We start from the raw sequence: 21825 nt of genomic DNA on the forward strand, positions 1-21825 counted from the left end.
AAAACTCAAGAAAATGTTTTATTGTTACTATTCATAAATGCATTAGACAGAGGCCCAACCTGATATTGTTGGTGGTTTAAAAATATAAAGGGCAAGCTACACGTTTTGCACATATTTCAAAGATAATACATTATCTTCCTCAGAGCTCGGGAAACATTGTGAACAATTCACTTTCACTGTAAATTATTGCTGTGATTTATCAAATCCAGATATTTGGAAAATAAATTTTTCATCTCATCTGAAGATACTTGGAGACAGTATGTCAGGGTGAGATGTTATTGCTGATAGAACAGATGGTTAATTGAAATATTATGTCTTACTGTCTTTTTTCATATTTACTTAAATGTCACTTGGAAGATACAGAGAGTAAGGTGAAAGCACTCCAGTAAATTTTTAAACACATCCTGAGGGGAAAAGACATAAGTAACTTTGAAAGGTTATGATATACTAAAGGCCAAGTTGTGACCCTTGGAAAGAGGAAAGACATGTCTGTTCCTATAATATAATTTTTCTACTTAAAAGAGAGCAGAATTTGAAATGTTTTGAGAGGCAGAGCTCATGTTTTTAGAAGAGAAAAAACTAGCATAGACTGAAATAGAATAGATCAATTGGAGTGAATATACAATTATTTGGACCAACTGTTCCACATGCAAGATCTGCAGGACACTTACACCAATGACACTTTTTTTAGACTATTATGTATTTTTCCATCTTAGGGCTAGACATTTTTATGTTTGACCAGCACTCCATTTAGATGTTATACCCTTTATAGAAAACTGAAATTTTGGCCATGTAATCGAAAAAGCAAAAATGAAAATTGTTTTTGTTTCATGCAAAAATTGTTTTTGTTTCATTTTCCTTCTAAGGTATGTTCCTGTTGTTTGTTTCTGGTTTTACAGTTGTTCAGTATGTTTCTTTTTCATTCAATGGTTTTGAGGTTTTTTTAAAATTTATTTATTAATTGCCTTTGTTATGCCAATGTCACCTAAAATATCAACTTTAATATTTTCATCATTTTTTTCTATACATTTCAGTCTATTTTTCTGTGTCTTTCTTTTACACTGATTATGTTTCTCTCAGGCTTTTCTTAATTCTTATTTTCAAAAAGCAACTCTTTGTGTCCCTGCTCTTCTCTGCCTTTCCCCATCTTCCCTCCCTTATTTCTCTTTGGTTTTGTTTTTTTTTTTTTCTGTACTCCACTTCTTTATTTTCTTACATCACTTCTCTTCTTCTCCCTCCTCAAAGGTGTGATCTCTCTCTCCACCCTTGCCATATTCCTAATGGGGAAAATATTTCTTATCCATGTACCACATTTCTTAGAAAATATCACTTCAGGAAAATCATAAAACAGAGAGCTCTGTGCTATTGATTGCCAGAAAAATACCCAACCTTGGTTATGTGTAGGAAAACTGCACAAAGACATAAAATTTATCACATCTGAAACATTTTGTAGAGGAGTTAATCATGTCTCACTTGTTTCTTTATTAACACTGGGAACTTACATAAGATTAGAGGAGGAAATGTATCCTCTTAAGCCAAATCTTACAAAGATTTAATATTATATTCAGTTTATAATCATAAGAATAAGGCCAACTGTAGTCAGCCATTTGCAGTATTGCACAGTGGTTCTACAGTGAGAGTAGTGCTGTTAGTGAATAGAACTAAATATTCCTCCAGAATCTTCCCAGAATTCCATTTGTATTTTTGCAGTAAGGCATGTTTGCCATTAATTTACCTGGTTTGTATTCAATTTTAGTGAATATACTCCAGAGTATTAGTGGTACAAAAATGTATAGAAAGCACTCAGCCATTTACAGGCTTAACCAGTCCTGGTTTTGAAGCGCTGTGTGGAGTGCATTTCATTAATGAAAGCTGATGCACTCAGCTCAGTCACTGAAAACTGTGTCATCTTCTATGGACTTTGAGTGGCTTCCTGACTTTAATAGAATAGTTTTGAGGAAAATATTCTGTTTATTTTTTTTTTTTTATTTTTCTTAAACATTAAAGGAGATGAAATCTTTCTGAGGAGCTACTTGTTTTGAATTTCACAAGAAGCTCTCATGTGTGCTTCAAACAGTCTATGTAATGAGCTCAACCTGGGGTGGAATGTGTCTTGCAAACTCTTGCTTACTTCCAGTCGACATTTAGGGAGCCAGGAATCCCCTAAAATTGGTGGGAGTTATATCCATTTCACTAAGTCAGGGATCTGGTTGATGTAATGCTGGTCAAAGGGCAAAGCTCCTGACATGTAAAAGAATTTACAATTATCTCACAGAGAGCATAGCCTTCAGTTACCAAGAAAGATTTTTTTTTTTTGTTTAAATCAAACTTTGTTTGCTTTCATTTAGAATAGCACCTTTGATAAGCTAAAAAAAACAGTAAGAACTGTGTTTCATCAAAAAATGTATCAATTAAGATATTTTGCTATGGTATTTATATTCTAGTGCTTTTACTTTTGAAGCTTGGTAGTTTGAGCACATCAAAAACCTAGAGCTAAATCAGCCCAAGGTGTTTTCCAATCTAAACTTTTCTATAATTCCATTATTTATATCCATATATATATAATGATCCTCAGCTCACACACTGCTTTTTAGTGGGGTTGGACACTAAGGCAAGGAAGTTGTAGCTAAATATAAGCTGAAATCAGCAGTGACTTATTGTAGCAGGTTTTAGGTTTGGGCTTTTTTTAATTTTACTTCACCTTCTGTCTTTCATGCCTTCTCCAAGAAAAACACCCTACAAAAAATAAAATAACAACAAAAATACCTATGTAAAAGAAATGTCTTCTTCAGATCTCTTGCAGTTGAATTGAACCAAGTTTACTTCTTTAAACTGTATGTAGTTCCAGGAAGTAAACTTCACATCTAAACCATGGAATTAAAATTTGAAAGTGATGAAGGATATTCTCTCACATCATTTTTCTTAGAGAAAAAAAATCATCTCTTGCTTTACAGTTCAGTTGTCCAATTGGTAGTGCATAGTATCTAGTATCTATCATAGCTTTCATCATAAACAAAAGCTCTAGTCACATACTGAATATTGGCCTTATATTGTTCCATGTCTTAAATTACAAGTAGAATTATTTATTATTAAACAATGAGTGTAAACTGAGGCTAAAGTTGATAGATTTAGATGATGCAACAGTAGCAAGAAATATGTTTCTTCCTATGTATGAACAGAAAAGTTCATGTCTAAATGGATGGGCAATATAAAAGGCCATTCAATTTTCATATTTTTATATTTATATATTATTACCTTTCTGTTATCTTAGCAGTTTCTCTTTCCATTGTGATATTTCATTCATTTAAATAACTATTTTCTTCCTATTTCTTTGGTTTTTTTCCCCTTTTTAAACTGGATTTTCACATATGTCATCTGCGAGTAGCGGGAAAAAAGTGGGAGACAACTTTTCTAAATATATGGAGCCAAAATCCTAGCTCAGTTAGAATTATAGTAGTTAAGTCACTAGTAAAATAATGGTGCTTTTCAACCTTGAAATTTGAAATTATTTTGTAGTTGCAGACTTCATCTTCCCACCAGAGGGAGATTTTGATCCTTTTTGGAAGTTGAGTTTTCCCATCGGACCACTTAGTCGAAATGTTGGTTTGTATGTTCCATGGGAACAGGAACTTCTGCCAAAACCACAATTGTTACAGCACTTTAATGGCCTCTTATTTGTTTAATTGGCTATGCCAGTTGGCTGCAGAAGTCATAGACCCAAGCATTTTTCTTCATTTCTGTTAGATGGAGTCTCAGATTTTCTCAATGTTTGTCTGCAAAATTATGCATATAGGATTCATTTTGCAGCGATTCATTCTTTAGAAATCCAATTTATTTATTTCTGAAAGTTAGTGGAGGAAGGCCAGCTGTCAGGATTGGGATTTAACTCTACTAATGAACTCTGTGTCAAAAATTGGAAATATTCCTTCCTAAATTAGGAGGACACCTTTGTTGTGACATCTTTAGGGCAGTCAGTGAAAGAAAGTGTGTAACTATAAACAGGAGTGGTTATCATCCACAGACCTGACAGCAGGAAAACTAATAAAACCTTAATAAAATCTTACTAAATTTATGATGTGTGTGATGAATTTCAGTTTGCTGGGAATTGTAAATGCTTTAATCATTTTTTGTAAAAGAGGTGCATTCATTTTGAGAGTTTTGTTATCCTCTTTTGTCTTCCTTTATGCTGAAATTCTGTCCTCTCTGAAGATGTTTTGAAGAACCATGCAGAAGAATAGCAATTTACCCTACTTTATATCCTCGTTACAATATGCATCTGTAGCTTTTTTCCAATGTATTTTTTTGTTTCTCATAAATGTATGTGAGTGCAGGGGATTATAAAAGCTGAGTTATGTTGTTTATACGTGAAAAGAAAATCACCTAAAATTTATCAAAAGTAAGAAAATATATCACACGTGCATCTTGAATTTAGCACTCTTGTACAACCTTTGCATATGCAATATATTCTGTAAGATCTCCAATTTATCTATTTGACGGATAAATGATAGGAAAAGAATGGGCATATTAGTTAAAATATGTAAGTCTCATTTCCTTATAAAGGAAGACTTGAACAATTTACTTCTACCTGTCAGCAGCTATATATTATGTTTGGCAGCACCCATCCATATGACTCATACCAGACTATATTTAGGATACTCAGGAAAACAGAGATTATGATACTGTTCAGAATATATTCACTGGAAACCAACATCCACTAGTTCTGTTGGGTTTTAGTCAAGTAGTTTTACCTAAATCATCCAGTTTGTAGCTCTTCAACTTATTTACCAACCACCACTGAAACTGTATTCTTTAGTGTTCATTATCTATAGTACCTGATCATCTCAAAACCATTATTTCAAATAATTTCTGTAGAAATCCCTTTGACAAGGATGTGGAAGTTACATTTGAAGAATTAAAGCTGCGAGTTTCAGTCCTATATAGAGGTTTAGACCAGAGGAGTTAGAAGATTTTACCTTGGATTCCAAAATTGCACAGATAGCTTTGAGTTTTTTCTTGCACAAATTGAGAGAATGAATGTGCCCTGATTTTTTTCAATACCTTTTTAGGTGTGTGACCTGATTCCAATCAGCTATGTTTAGGCTGCTCATTATGAAAAATTAGGGTTGTTCAAGGTGAGAATGTGTGAGAGGGAACAGCTGGGAAGTGCACAAGGTTAGCAGCAGTCATTAGTGAAAGCAAACATGGACAAAACAAAAATGAACCTTGCAATTATAAGTCAATCTCCAGTCCTAGCTTCCGCTCCACAGGCCCTTTTCATTCCCAAAATGTTATCAACTGTCAGAGCTCATAATTTGCAGGTTGGATTTTGCTGAAGCAATAGGAGAGGACAGGAGGGGGTAGGTTGGGCAGGGCAGGAGGCAGGGTCAGCTGTCTGCTGGCACCAGATGGATCTCTGTGATGGATCTGTGCAATCTGTGGCTCTGCTCCCTCCCCTGGAGGGGACACACTCTGCTGACACACATCCTCTGACACGTGTCCTGTGACACACTGTCCTCTGTCACACATCCTCTGACACATGTCCTCTGACACACATCCTCTGTCACGTCTTTTGACACACGTTCTTTGACACTCATCCTCTCTCACACATCCTCTCTCACTCATCCTCTCACAGATCTCACAGTGTCTCACACTCATCTTCTCACACTCATCTGCTCACACATCCTCTGACACATCCTATGACACATTGTCCTATGACACTCACCCTCTCACACTCATCCTCTCACACTCATCCTCTCACACTCATCCTCTCACACTCATCCTCTCACACTCATCCTCACACTCATCGTCTCACACACATCCTCTCACACATTCTCTCACACACACCCTCTCACACACACCTCACACTCATCCTCTCACACTCATCCTCTCACACTCATCCTCCACCCATTGCTGCCCACCCGGTTCGAAGCGCGCTTGGAGCAGAAGTTCAAAGTTTGCTTTGAATGTGGAACACGTTTGTGGCAGATAGAGCATTCACTGAATTTAAGAGCTGCCCAGTAAAGGCTCTCTAATGTGATTTTCAGAGGCTTGTAACTCAATGAAACCTTAATGAATACCCTTGGATTGAGAGCAATATAAAACCCCTTAGTTTCCAAGTACCAGTGCCAAAGTATTGTTAAAGGTTTTTAGAGGCAGAATGTAAAACTGGCAAAACATATTTCTCTTTCTCCCCATTTTCACTAATCCCTTCTTCTGAAACTGTGATTTTTTTTAAAGAAACTTCATTTGAAGTGATTAAAAGCCCAAGGAAAAGAAATATTACCCACATTTCCAGTGCAGAAGGTTAATGTTAGCCTTTTTTATTTCTTTGTTGAGTCATTTTGTGTCTTTCTGACATATCAATTATGTGTTATATCACTGCAGATAGTTTTATGTCAGGCCATCTACTTTCAGGTTACAGAAAGCTTTTGCAGTCTTTAAGCTAGGTAGTATTTTGGGCTGTATGTTTTATATCTTTTTGCTTCAGTGAGACTAAGTAGGATTTTTTTTTCTGTCTTAGAAGTACTGTTAATAATAATGTTTAAAATACTAAAAATGTCAGTGGCATTAAGTTGTGACACAGATTTGAAACCAGCCTTTATGGAAGATTATGTGTGTCATTTAAAAAATATTTTCACAAGGTGCTCTCTGAAGTTGCCAGTGGAGTTTTCAACATGGTTTGAGTAAATCTGAATGTTGTACCCTGGCATAGAAAACCATGAGCAGTGTGGAAGTGATGTAATGGTGTGTTTGCTTTAGAGTAAGGCACTTTATAATTAAAATGGCTCAAATCCTCTCATATATATTGTGTGTGTAAAATCTTCTATAAAGTCCTTCCTGATTTGGATGTACCCAGCACAACACAGGCAGAAGGTGTCATTTCAAGATGCTCACCTGTGGCACATCTAAGCTGTTCAATTCTTGTGCTTGTTATTAGTTTCTAAAATACTGATACTGCAATAAACTTTCGAAATATACCCCTTGGTTACAGAACAAACATTGTATGGATTACAATTATTGACCCAGAGCTTGCAATTTCAGGTTTTATTAGTATTCATTTTTATTTCTTTTGTACCTGGAAAGATCAACGCCCAATTCCTGTTTGTGGAAATTAATTCTCTATGACATTTTGGGGGAAGCTTTAAGTATGGAGGTTGAAGACGCAGTTAGTTTTTCTCTTCCCTTTTCTCAGGTGTTCAAAGTTGTTTCTCTAGCACAGTTCTGTTTGTTTTAATCCAAAATTAAATAGCATTAATCAATCCAGAAAAATAATCTTAAATTTACATCTGTAGGTAGCATGTTCATTTTGTTGGATGTTTTCACTTTCATTCCTCTGATTCCTCATACCATCATCAAGTGTTTTGTGTCCTTTCAGTACCCTCATTTATGATTCTTTCATCTGTAAAAACAAACAGTTCTGTCCTAATTAATTAGCTGACACATAGCTGATAATGGAGTGCAGTTTCAGTGTAGTGATTTTTGGGGTATTCAGAAGAAATAGAAGAATGTGTCTTCCATAAAATGGCTTTGTGCTTTTTGTATATCCAAACATTACAGTTCCTTATCTCAAAACATCACATTTCAAATCCTGAGTTGATTTGGTCTGTATTTTGCCAGCCAGAAACCTAAGATAACTGAATTTGGGTTGCACATCAGTTGTCATAGCTACCTGCAATATATCCCTGAATCTGCCTAGGTTTGCCTCTAATGAGAAAGGGTTTACATTTTTCTCATAAAGCCTCCATAACTTTATTCAGCTGTGAATGATCTGTGAAATACTGTCAGACTGGCATGGTCTGTTGCAGAAATCTAGTGAGTTTCCTCTTTTTAAAAGTCAGGACCTAATCCTTTTTTCTTCACCTGTGAATAGGAGGTCAGCTCCCATCAAATGAAGTTTCAGAAAGACAGAGTCAAATCCAATTTTATGATCACCACTTTTCTGTCTCAGCCCTGTGCCCCCACATCGTTACACTGTGCTCAGTAGTTCCCACAGCTGATGGGATGAGCCTGTGATGTTTAACAGTGCCAGGTCATGCTGATTATTTCAGCTTTGCCAATGATACTCTATGTAATTTTTTTTTTCAAATTATTTTAACCATCTTGTGCATGAATTTATGTGTTTTCAGGTGAGTATCCATTTATGAATCATAACTACATTTATAAAATTTAGCTGAATTATAATGACTTTGTGCTGAGTTGGTGTAAGTTTTTGTTTTACTGATAGTTTTTACTTTTAGTTTAATGTAGATAGTTACATAGTCCAAAGGTCTGTCCCATTCTCTAGAAAAGGGGGCTAGAAAAACAACCTCTCCTTCATGTACATTTGTGTTAATAAGTATTTATCCTTATATAGGCCAAGACCCTGAATCAGATAATAGTGTCTTTGTGATGTGAGCTACACTACAGTGCTGGACACAAACTATGATGTTGTATTAATCAGAATGTTCATAGAAAGTATGGTTACCATTGATGCCGTAAAATCTGCTTCTGTTAGTCTGTGAACTGTTGCAGGAAACAAATCACAGAGTGTTTAACATAACATTTACTCTCTGCTGTGGGTGCTCAGTGCTCAGTGTGAAATGAGAGCTGCCCCTGCAGAGTTTACTCTGGTATGTTGGAGTTTGAGCCCCCATGGGCTGCTGGCTCTGTCTGCTCTGCCATCCCTCCCAGCTGGGCTGACTGCAGCCCTGCTGAGCCTGCTCAGCTCAGATATCCTCAGGTGACCCAGGAGCAGCATTTGTGCCTTTTTCTGCCAGAAAAACACCCATCACCTACATTGTACCATTAATTGAAGAACACCTAGTTAAGATGCAAAAGTTGAAGGAAAAAAGTGCCTGATTTGCTGTCTTTAGGAAGCTAATTGATTCTTAAATCTTTAGATAGGAGATATCACTTGTTCCTGATCCTTCCAGCACTTTGGAGGGATAGCCCCAAAAATACATATTCACAATTGTACACAAAGTAGATTTCTTGAGCTTTTGTGTTATATTAATTACATGATCAGTATATTCACACAGCTTAGAGATACTGTATTTCACTGTCTTGCTCATATTCAGATAGGCTCTAACTTGCCAGAGATTTTTAATTTTTTTTTGTTTTCTGAATGAGACAATAACTAACAGATGTTTGTTTTTGGCTCCATTTCTACATTCTTTGAAAGCTGGAGAATTAAATTGCTGACATTCAGACAACACTAATTCACATATCCAGGGAGCCTAATTTGCCATCCCTGAGATTCTGATTCCTGGTGTTCATGGATTTAAAAACCATTTCAATGACACAATATAAGAATAGGCTGGGGAGTTTGAATATTATGCTCCTGCTGAACATAATCACATTTTATAAACATCTGTGTCATTACTGGTGTGATTCATCTCTAAGCTGTATACAGCTGTGTTTGCAGTTTCAATTAACAATCCTCTAATTTCATACCCATCTCATGTTGCTAATTTAGTTAATTTATTCATAATTAAGAGTATTCTATTTTCTACGAAGGTTTGTTGAGCTTAGTGCATTATAAAAAGTAAAAAAAAAAAAAAACAAACCCTAAGGCCAAAGCATTTTGATTCTTACAAAGTCACATCAGAACAAAAATGCCATTAATGTACCTAAAGGGGAAGACATGATCTAAGGGACATTTTTTTCTTTTCTCAGTGGGGAATGAGAAGCCTTTGGAAGGTGTTGGCTTTGTGTTTTGAAAGCAAAGGACAGTATGAATGTGCTCTTTTCTCCTTTTTTGCCCTTCTCCTTTTTTCCAAAACCTAATGTAATTCTATGGTTTAAACTAATACAGTTGGTTTTAATATGTAAAAAAAAAAAAACCCAATACCTCTAAAAAGGGTGTTACAAGAGGAGGCATGTGGCAAACATGAATTATCCCACTTCGTGCATTTTTGTTCTCTAACATTTATATTTTAGATTACAAGGTATTTAAAAGGATCTGTGTGATTAAGAACTCTGAGATAACTTTAAAAAATTAAGCTTGAGACACACTCAGGTGGAAGATAAGGACTGTCTTAGTATTTATCAAAAGAAGTGTTTGCATTTTTGAAATGTTTTTTGGATATCAGTACAAGAATATTGTGTGAAAAATGGGTTAGAAATCCTAGAAACAAATCTTCTCCAGTTGTCCACAGTCTAATGATGTTCTACAATTTTTCCAGGATTGGTTACAAATTCCCAGTACTATGTAAATACAGAGATACTGCCTTCTCTGCCTTACAGGGATACTTATTCCAGCAAGTGTCTACAATATTAAAGTATTAAAGAAGTTGTATGAATAAATGGCTCTCATAAAAAAAAAAAAAAAAAAAAAAAAAAAAAAAAAAACCTAGAAATGTAAAAATGCCCTCCTCTTTAGCATGAAGTATATTTTGATATTTGTGTGTTAGTGACAAGGTGAGCAGAGCACTCAAAGTTCAACAGCCCTTTCTGGAAAAGGAAAAGAGGGAGAAATACAGGACAGTCTTCCTCCTTTAAAAAGAGTAAATAGTTATTTGAGATAAGTATTAGAGTGAGTATTGCTATAATTTGAAGTAAACAGAGGGAAGTTGTAGGGAAAACATTGAAATAGTGTGATCAATATGTCTCAAGAGCTGCAGGTTTTTAATGACAGCTGCTGAATCCTTTATAGCTGAAAATCACAGTTGTCTGCTTCATTTTCCTTTAATCTTCCCCTGCCTGCAATCTCCTTGATGCTCTTTTTAGTTTCTCTCATTGCTTTTTTTCTCCTTGAAGCTTCCTTTCTTCCTCTTCATAGAAGCTTCTCCTTGTCTGTCACGCCATCCACAATCATACCACTATTTTTTAAGAAAAGGCTAGGATGAAAATCATTACATGAATAAACAGAGAACACAGCTAGGAAATTTATAATCTCAAATGAGAAGAAATTAGAGGAATAGGGAGAGGGAAAGCGCAATGTAAGGTGAGGCAGGCTTTTAGTCCTGGCAGTTGTATGAATCCCAACCTTTTCTTTTCCCATGAAATCTCTTAATATCAGAGTGAGTGAGAGATGCAGCCATGGTCTAAGCAGACCTCCACAGCCCTTCAAAGCAAACAGTCTCACAATATTATTTTCTTCTACTTGTCAACTGTTAATGCTGAAAGGCAATATTCTGAAGACAATAAAAGTTTGAACCATTTTAACCTTTTAGCTGCACACTCTGTGTATTTAGCAAATAGGATGACAGTTGCTTGCTGTACAGATTCCAGGCTGCCCCACCTTTTTCTGATTAAAATGGTGATTAGGGTTAAAGGAGATTATAGCAATTTGCCAGGGTCCTGTTCTGCTGCAAGCTCAAGGTAAGAGGGTGATTCAAGTGCCTGCAGAAAGACAGATTATCACTGGTTGTTCAATTTCCAAGCTTCTGTGGGTTTTTACTCTCTTTGTTATTTGTGTAGATTCTCCAGATTTTACTGTGCAAGAAAGGAAACACATTCATTTTTGATACACAAAAAAAAGTTAATGATTTTTTTCCCTCTAAGGAGAGATGGGTTTTCAAAAGGGAGCAAGTAGGTCTTTCAAATTTTATTTTATTAATATCATATTCTGGATGTTTGTTGCTTTTTCTTTTCCTTTTTCTTACTCTACATAAAATGACAGGGCAGTTGTATCTTGCATTTCAGATGCTAAGTTTAAAGCCTGTGGAAGTCTGAACCTATATGAAATCATATTTTAAAGAGAATTGCATGTGATTTTCTTATTTATTTAGAAAGATCCCTGTGCCACAAGTTGGAAACAAGTATTCAGACCTTGAACCATCTTCCTGCTAAAATTAAGTTTTTCAGATAAAGGCTTGGGGGTTCAATTCTAAACTCTCAATTCCATTACATTAGAAATGGGATTCCCATCTGTGTTTTCCCCCAAAAGGGATTCTATGCATGCCATGTCATGAAAAATATGGTCACTGTTTATCTTTTGCATATTTTTGCTGGTAGAGAGAAAACAAATACCTGTCATGAAAATGTTGGCACATTTTTGTCTGATTTAGCTTTGTCCCTTTAACAGTGGAGGATAATTTTATTTTTGCATGCTCTCAGAACTCCAGAGGGATCTGCCCATGCAGGGTAAGGTGGATGCCGTGAGGGCTGGGCTCCTGTGCTCACACTTGCTGCACACAGGGTGAGCTGTGGAAATGACCAGCTCCCAGTCTGAGCTCTGGCTGCCCACATTGGTTTAGTCAGCATTTGTTTTGTTATATGTCTATTTTAATAGAAAAGTCACTGTTATTTGCAATAAATGATAGTCTTGAACTGTATTTCAGTTCATATTCTCCCCCCTCCCTCCAAAAGCAACTCTTCAAAGAATGCTCTCTGATCTTAAGTAAAGCATTGACAAACCTCCCATCTGCCTGAACATCTCTTTCTCTGGATCAGCCAACACCTAAAATGTTTATGTTTTATGTTTACTTGTTACATAAAACAAGTGTGGTGATTTTGAGCCACTGTCATCAGGAAAATAAATCTACATTTAACTGACCCACAAAACTAAACCAGCCTGGGTCTGAGCAAGAAATAAACAGTCAGAAAGGAAAGGGGATCATTCAGGTCACCAGAAGACCTGAGATTTTCCAGTTATGAAAAAGCAATTTTTCTCTCTGGGAGGATGCCCACATCTGCTCCTGGATATGAGTGCAATAAATGCTGTGTGCCTCACCTGTGCTGCTCCTGCTCACTTCAATGCAAGGCACATAAAGTCAGCAGGATTTATCTCCCTGGTTCCTGCTCACGTCAATCTGTTACCCTCCACTTGTGGAAAATCTTCAAAGGTTCTTGGCCTGTTACACTGCACAAAAAAAGTCTGCGCAGATTTGAAAACCTGGATTTGTTTCTGAGGGGGTTTTATGTGCTGTCTTCCCACTCTGAGAACTGTATAAATCCCATTAAAGCAGCAGCCTCTCAAACTACTTCAGCAAGTTTTAGTTGTGGATTTTCTTTCTTTTTTGAGTATTCAGATGCATAGGTGAACTTCTAGAATTTTAATTATATCTGTATCTGATGAGCTGCAGCAATGTAAAAGGAGTTTGGGTGAGATTTAATTTTAGATAGCAGCTTAATTAACTGTATTTGTAAAAACCAGTGCAGCTTTAATTAAATTTCTCTACATTAATTTAGTTATTTAATTGAAAATTTGTTGGGATAGTCCTAACAATTTATAACTCTTCCTGTATGGGATTCTTAAATAACAGATCATAATAATAGCTAAAAATAAAATCCAAACTGTATTTAAGCTTTTGCTAGATTTCTAGTGGCTATTTGCAAATAGCAGAAAGGGGGATTTTTCCTCCTAAATATTTATTCTGGTTCATGGATTTTATAACAGGATTGGACATCTGATTGGACAATCTCAAGTGGTTGTAAGTGGTAATTGAAGGTGTAAGTGGTGATTGAAGGACACAGGTCCTTTTAAATCCTCTCCTCTCCTCTCTCTCCTCTCCTCTCTCCTCTCTCCTCTCCTCAGAAGTAATTTCAACTTGTGCTCCATTTTTGAATGTACACCAATGATCACCATCTTTCAGTGACAGCACTCTGAATTTCAAATAGTATCTGCTTTCCTCGACTTGAAACCATTCCCACTGCCCTAGATTTCCCTCAAAACTCAAAAATGAATTTCACTGATACTTTGCCAAAGAGCCCGTTCCTTCCCAACACCTATTGCATGAATCAGTTGCATAAATGGTAACTTTATTTCCTTCTAGTGCAACTGGATATTTTCACTGATTTTTTCTCATCTGATTCATTAGAGTCACTTCCTTTTTTCTTTTTTTTTTTTTCCTGTAATGCACTGTCTGTAATCTGTACAACAGAACAGAAGAGTACTTCATGTCCTTCCTGTGTCATATCTGTCAGGTTACATATTTGAGACAGAGCATACAATCCTGCTTGCTTGCTTTCTTTGAGGTGCCTTTCTTTCTGAGTTTATTTCATAGCGCTTTGTTGTGGTACAAATGGCTGCTTGAATTGAAGTTTGATTTTTATGTATTCTTTAACTATTCAGTGAAATGAGCAGTAAGAATGTAAATTTCCAAGATGTAGAGTAATACATAAATCAGGAAGTTGGGTAGGATGTTAGGCTTATGAATTCATGAGCCATTTTTCCCAGTATTAGGAATTGCTTCTAAGTGAACCAAAATAACTTGTTCACAAGAAAGTCTGAAATAATGAACAACATCTTTATTATCTCAGCCTACTTGGCCAACTTATAAAATGGGTGGTGGTGCTTCTGGGACAGTTGCTGTAGCTGTAGTGTCTTTGATAAATGATGTAATGTCTGGACACTGTTAGAGCCATAAAATTACAAATCCAGAAACTGATGACGATTATTCTCCTTCCTAAAGTTTAATGAACTTGTTTTAAAGGCTGCTTGCTCTAACAAAGAGTTCACGTTCTGAGAGAACAAAGTGTCCACATTCTAGTATTTTGTATTACCTGGTTGGTATAGAACATGTGTGTGTACATACACACACACACACACACATATATAAAAATATAAAAGAAATAGTGTCTTCTACAGTCAGATTGAGATTCCAGGGACTACATTTCTTCCATACCATTCCATCAAGAAGGTTTATCCTAATTAATTCCATAGTGATGCATAAGTAATTATTCTAATAAAGTCTCAGTCTTGCAGCTCTCTTGGTTTTGTTTAATGGTCTCCATGGCCAGGTACATTTCAGCCACAGCAGCAGCTCTTGAGCAGAGAAGGAGATGCCTGGTTTAACATTTGTAAAATTTAAATGTCAACACACTGCCAGAACTCAGGAAGGTCAGGATTCAAACAAGGCGCCAAGTCTGCAGTTTATTCTATAGCTCTTAAGCACCCCTGAAGTCAAAGTACTTTACCTTTCTACCAAGTATGAAGCAGTTATTCAGTTACAATTTATTGTGATGTGCATTTTGCTTTGCCTTTAAAATAGTAAATAATATTTAAGTCTGATTACTCAGTAATGTGCTTTGGATTTAAAAATTTGTAGAGTTCATAGTGTGGGGAATACAACTTTTAGAGTATGACTTCCACTGTTCCTAATATTTTCTATTTAATATATGCTGGTAACAAAAGGAAACCTGTAAATGGCTCATTTAGTCTGCATTTATGGTATAAATGGTAGAATTCTGAAAGACTACAACATTTTGAATATAAATACTTCAGCATATTATAATATGAATCTATTAGGGAAGAAATGTTAGCTGCCAGTATAGGAGTTGGTGAATAGTTTCCCAATTAATTAGAAAATCCCACTTCTGTTGTTAAACAATTTTAAGAGCTTGTAAAAGTGACAGAAAACTGGCAGGCAAAATGGTTTTGGTGATGTAGGAGTCAAGATTAGTAATGCATTTTCTCAAGGGAACAATGTTTGAACAAATCCAAGGTTTTATTTAAAACTTCTAAGACTGGGGAAAAAATAGGGCTATATGAAAATTGCATCTTTTGTCAGCCTAACTTATCTTTGAAGGCACTCCTTACATTTCCAGTGTTATTGATTCTGTTTTGGACCATTATGCAGTCACAAATGAATGATTATCACTCTGGATACTCCTCACTTCTGTAACATAATGGGTAGTCATGGCTGTGCTGTAAAAGTGCATAGCCAATGCCACGGGACCTGGACTGGATCAGAGACAGGAAAAAAAGCTGGTCCTGGAGTGAATTAATTCTCTGGAAGTGAATTTGTTTGTGCCTTCTTAACTCAGTATATTTAACCTTATGCAGCAAGATGTAAAAAACAAACACAAAAAAAACCTCCCTGCCTATCCAAAAGTGTGGTATTCCATCCATTAAATTCCAGAAGTCCTTCAGAGGTCTTGAGGAAGTTCAGTTTTTTGCTAATTAATTAATGGCTCGACTAGAATGATGTGGAGTTTCTGCTGGTCTTATTGAAGGGAAAACAGCTAAACTTTAATTCTGTACTTTTCAGATATCATTCTGTACTTAAGCAGACCATAATTTTTTGTTAAATTTTCTAACTACAGTCAGAATTACAGTCCTGGGATGATTTTGGAAGGAAAAAGGCTGTTGTATCTGTATACTCTTTCCCATATGTTTATGCTCACACTTCAAAACAGATTTTCTGACAACAAGGGAAACAGAAATAGATTTGAGAGCTGACAAGCAGGTATATAATTTATTCTTGCAGTACTATGGGCTGTCACAACAGACACACAGATGGTTGTCTGAGAAAAAAAAAACCTCTGAAATGAATTTAAATTCAACAACTACCTCTGTATAGACTTTAAAGGATTCACCAGTTTCATGGAAAGTGTTTCAGATTAACACCAAAAAGAAAAAGAAAAAAACAAGTTGCCAGATATGTATTTTGAATCAATAGAGACACCAGGCTAATTTTTCTATTTGAAAAGTGAACTGGAGTAGGCAGAAAAGTAAATTTTTAAGAGGCTTAACCTGCAAATTGCTGTCATAATAGAGATTCTAATAACCTTTTTTATTCACCTTTACTTTTTGCCACTCTTTTTAAAGAATATGGACCTTGCTATGAGGCAGGGCAGGCAGTGCAGTTTTGGAATCTGGAGACCGCAGAACCATGGAATGGTTTGATTTGGAGAGATCCTTTGAGAATCATCTCCTGCAGACCCTCTGCAGTGAGCAGGGGCATCTTCCACAGACCCAGCTCAGAGCCCTGACCAACCTGACCCTGAATGCTTCCAGGGATGGGGGATGGCTGCTAGGTAAGAAAGGAAGAAAACACAGAAAGCAGGACAAGAAAAAACAGGTTCCTTAAACACTGAGGAATAGCTTAAAACATGCAGAATGTGATAGCATGAAGGAAAAAACAGGAGCCAAGCAGAATCTAATGGGGAATTGGCAGTGGTGAGAAGGAGGAGCAAAATGGGAGGTGGGGAACTTGTTGATATTGGATATGAGAGTTACAGCAGCAAGGATTTATCTCTTTAAGTGTTGTATGCTTTGCAAATTTATCCTTTAAAATAATCAGAAATATGAAGAAATTAGTTGATTTTGCTCATTTGAGCCTCTAAAGTTGTGTTTTTCCTTTAACAATTCTACACTCTCAAGATAGATGATCCTGCCAGTTGTTCTCTCAGATGATGAACATTAACAGTACAAGATCTGTGCTCTTGCTTTCTCAGCTGTTGCTTTTTTCTCCCTTTTCCTCCCTGATTGTCATGATTGTTTTCTCTTGTACAAGACAAATGCCAAATAATAAGACATTAATGTAATGGCATGGGCAGCTGAACTAGAAACACACTGACAGAGTGTATTCCCTTGGGGAAATGCCATGGAATGGTCTACAAGGAAATACATTTCAAAATCAAATGCAATCCCAGTTTCACTGTGGCTGTTTTACTCTAAAATACTTGTAGGCTTGGAAAGTCAATTTTTTTTTTCATTCTTACTGCACCCTAGTCAGCTCATCAGCTCTTCTACAAGATATCAAGTGTCTCAAACTGTAGTTTGGAAAGTTACTTTGGGATTTGTAGCTTACAGTGTCATGTCTGCCACTGCTGGCAGCTGTAGAAGATAAAAATCACCCAGTCCAAAGCATTTACAGATCATCAGAGTGGAATCTGACTTCTGCAGCCAGGAAAGCAGTCACAGGCACAGGACTGTAGGCCAGCTTTGCCATTCCAGCAGCGTGTAACCAAAGCACTTGTTTGTGTGTTCACAGGAATCTCACTGTACTGTGGATTTACTGACTGAATAGATTGTCTAAATAATGCCTTCTGTCTTAGGTTTCGTTGGGTTATAGTTTTGTTTTTTTCTGAGACTGTGAGGGAAGACTATGGGGGTTATGCAAAGACTACCACAGTAGGAAAGACAGGATCTGCAGAGAGTGAGTTCAAATGGTAGAAAAAAAAGGGGGAAACAAAAAAATCTTCCTACAGAGAGGTTTTACCCTTGCTTTTAAAGAGACAAATTTAAATAAGCATAACAAAATTAGTGTAAATAAATTATATTAATAGGCAAAGAGAATGAGTAAACAAATGGACTAACAGAATTTGTATTGCCATGTACATAACAGAAACAAAGTTTCATCTACATTATATTAAGTGCTGACATTATTGTTCAGAATGGACAGAGAACAGCTAACCTACTAGGATGGAAAGGTTTCAGAGTTAAATGGCTCAACATCCCCAAATTTATTTCATGGGGTTTTCATTAAGTTAAAAAAGTAAGTGTGAACACAAAAGCTCCCAGTAAAATATTTGTATTTTCCATTTGTAAACTTCTGATTGTAAATTATTCCGTTCAAAATAAAGTTACACAAGACTCAGTGCAGCTTGAAATTCCTCTGTATATCTCATTCAAATGTATAAATTCATTGCTGTAAATAGTATATTGAACAAACATTATTTAGTTTGCTTTTTACAGATGACCTAATTATTTTTATTTGACACAATTTGTCAAAAAAGTTGACATGAATTTATTTCTGCCTTCAGATTTCTTTAGAAATCCTGGCCCTCCTGATGTATTCCTGTAGGCTGACCCTGGCTGGATGCCAGGTGCCCCCAGAGCTGCTCTGTCAGTCCCCTCCTCAGCAGGGGAAAGGAAGTTCAGTGGGTATTATAAAGGCTCGTGGCTCAAAATAAGGACAAGGAGAAATCAGCCACTCTGTCTTCTGTGAGAAGCTGCCAGAACTTCCCCCAAGTCTGACAGAGCCAACTCCAGCCTGCTCCAGGAGGGACTGTCATAAACTGATGGGGCTGCCTTGGGTGGGTTTCTTGCCTTCTATAACCCCTGATTGAAATAAATTTTAATCTGAGAAGTATTAATGAATTTTCAAATAAAAATATGTAGTCTAATCATCTAGCAGTCAGGGTCAGTTTTACTGAAGGAATCAAGTCCGTCTTTGTTTCTTAAACTGTACATATGGTTTCAAAGCACTCTTTCACTTTTTAAAGGTATTTTCATAGACATAATGAAGGACATCACTCTTAAGTTTTATGAGTTATGAAACCATGTTGGTTTCATCTTTTTAGTCTTGTAGAATTCTTTCTTGAGCATGTCCTTCATAGTTAAGTCTTTCATAAACAGATTTTTTCTCAAGAAAATGCTAATTTGTTCCTTTATTTACCTAACTTGAAGGCCATGTGTCAAACTGCCACTGTGATAACCACAGCTTGTGAGTTAGACATTCAGAAAGGGTTTCTGACTTAGTAAATTAAAGTTTTGTAACTGCTAATTAAACTGCCTGTCAGTGGATTATATGGTGCTGCTGTACAGATGCTGCAAATTCAGGTTTTGAGTCTGGCTTCAGTCTGTGTGGGAAATCTCATCTTTGCTTCTCTCTTGGCCTTGCTCCTCATTTCACATACTTGAATTGCACTCCCCTTCAATGGCACTTCATCTCAGGATCTCCATCTTTCTTACTGTCTAAATTCTCCAAGATCTATTCTTAGAATTTCCAAATTCTCTGCTTTTAGATGAGTAGTAAGGCAAGCCTAAACAGAAATAAATAATTTCCTTGGGAAGGAGGAGAGTTATAAAAAACAGCTTTTAAAATAAGCTGAGAAACTTAAGAGAGGTTTTTATGACATTCAATAATAAACAACAAAAGCATTTTTCAGAATATGATGTATTTTCCGGAGGTGCAACGTTATTTCTCATGGTTGAAGCTGGGCAGGCGAAAAATATATTTTAACAACTCTACCATGAAATACACAAGTTTGTTCTATTCATTATTTAATTGATATGCAAAAAAAGGCATGTTTAATGTTTGCACCAGTGTCTGAACTCTTTGAAATGGCAATAGTCAGTGCAGACCAGTCACAGTTTTCCTGGAAATACAAAATATCTTTGCTTTAATTCCATCCTGTGGCGTTGCACCTTGGAGCTTTGTTCCCCTGGGAAGGAAGAGCCCTCCCTCTCTGCTCATGGGAGGACCTGAATCAGTGATGTGGATAGATCAGGGGGCTGAACAAAACCATTTTCAAAGATTTTAGCTTCATCTGAGATCTTTACAGATTGGCAGTGGTAAATAGGGCATTCAGCTTTTCAAAGAGAGGGCTAATGAAAACAGATTTAAGAGTAAAACTGCCTGTAACATTACTGGAATTACTAGAACAAAATGTCTGGCACTTAACAAGTGCAATATATGATAATGGGGTTTTCTGACACACGTGAAGTGATGGTTTTCTTGCATGCATGCATACACTGTGATCCTTCATGCCAGGAGAGCTTTTAACCTTCACTGTGTACCATTCTATATCCTCAGTGAAGATGTGGCTTAGCATTATTAATTCATTTGTTCATTACCAGCACCTTTTCTTCTCAAATAGAAGAAACTGGAAATCAGAGACTGTATCTTCCAACTTAAATTAGGTTTTTAACATTTTGGTTTAGCAGTATGGGCTATATATAACTCAGGTTTTGCTTTCATGTCAATTGAATTTACTCACAGATTAGGAAGCATAAATACACAGATTTTGGCCAGCTGCAGAATGAAGGCAGCTCTTCTCTCAAGTCATATCACACTATTATAGGAGTGTTGCCATTATCTTCAATCAGCACAATATCAATCCTATCAGCTATTGCTCCCATTTGAGCAGTTATTTGCCTAAAGTAATTTTATTATCTTTCAGCATGCCATATGCATGTCTTCCCCAGGGAGGAAGAGAGGCTTTTGTGCAAAGTCAGGAGCTGTGGCAGCATTCAAAGGAGTGCCAGATAACAGGGAGCATCAAGTACTGATTGTGTGCTTCTCCCAAGCTTGAGCAGCTGCTGGGGTATGGAACACTCTGCAGAAGTCATTGAGACTGAAAGGCTGTCTTCAAAAGGTTCATGGGACAAGAACAATAAATAAAAGTTTGCTTAATCCATCCAGCCAGTAATCTCATGAAATGAAGTTTTTCTTTTCATGCTGTGTCAGCACTTGATTGATAAAGTAGTTTCAGTCATCTTGAAACAGAGTATTATACTCTTGAGATTTCCAGATGTAAGAATATGGATGGAACAAACAAATAATGTGGAAAGATCACTTTGTAATAAAAGTGTCCCAATTGACATTGTCCTACTTGTTTCGCCCTCCACAGCTAAAAAGGAAACCAAAGATGTGATGTATTTGTGGTATTTTTAGGACTAAGGATTATTTAGAGTGAACAGATTTATCACTATTGGTGTAAGTCTCAAAGAGGAACAGAAGGAGAGAGCAGAAAATATGGAAGAGAAGAGATAGAGGATTAATACAATGGCTGCTGCATGTAGAATTCTTTTTGTACATTATTTTGTACCCTAGAATGTACCCCTGTAAAGAACATTTTTGTCTCACCTTCCACCATCTCCTGAACCTTCTGTATCCCTCTTTCTCCATGCTTCAGTAGAGTCCTCCTCCTCAGCATGCAAACTCACTTAGGAAAACCAGCTCTATAAAATTCAAGTATATACATATATTTACAGGGTTAATCTGAGGTGTATGTCTTAGCATAAGCAGGATTGTCTCAGGAGATGCATATTTCTCTTCACTTCTGATTGAGGAAAAGGCTTTTGGCTCTCTCACACTACAGCTCCTGAGTTAGAATGAAAAAAATTCACACAGACTTCCCTGTATCTGTTCTTCCGTGGTATTAAGTATGTAACATCACAGCCTAAGCAATTCTTCAGCTCTTATTTACAAACATTATTGGCTAAAATTGAGAAGTTACCTACATATTTATGAAAAATATATTTTCACTGCATTTAGGGTAGCAACATGGGTTTGGGAGTGTGAATTGAAATTACAAAAGTGAATGAAGATGCTCAACAACAAATTAAGAAGACAAGAACGGGGAAACGGTGGAAAAAACAGGACTGAACATCAAAGTCTTTTGAATACTGATGGGATGATGGTTCCCAGAGGAATCAGAGGGCAAATG

General features: G+C 36.4%; 1 protein-coding gene across 12 annotated transcripts in view; it reads left to right on the forward strand.

The window, feature by feature from the left end:
- Positions 1-21825, forward strand: part of DMD (dystrophin) — a 1043904-nt gene that overhangs the window by 881294 nt on the left and 140785 nt on the right. The gene's annotated exons all lie outside the window — the stretch shown is intronic.

The sequence above is a fragment of the Melospiza melodia genome, chromosome 2, assembly GCF_035770615.1.
Source record: "Melospiza melodia melodia isolate bMelMel2 chromosome 2, bMelMel2.pri, whole genome shotgun sequence".
Lineage (NCBI taxonomy): Eukaryota > Metazoa > Chordata > Aves > Passeriformes > Passerellidae > Melospiza > Melospiza melodia.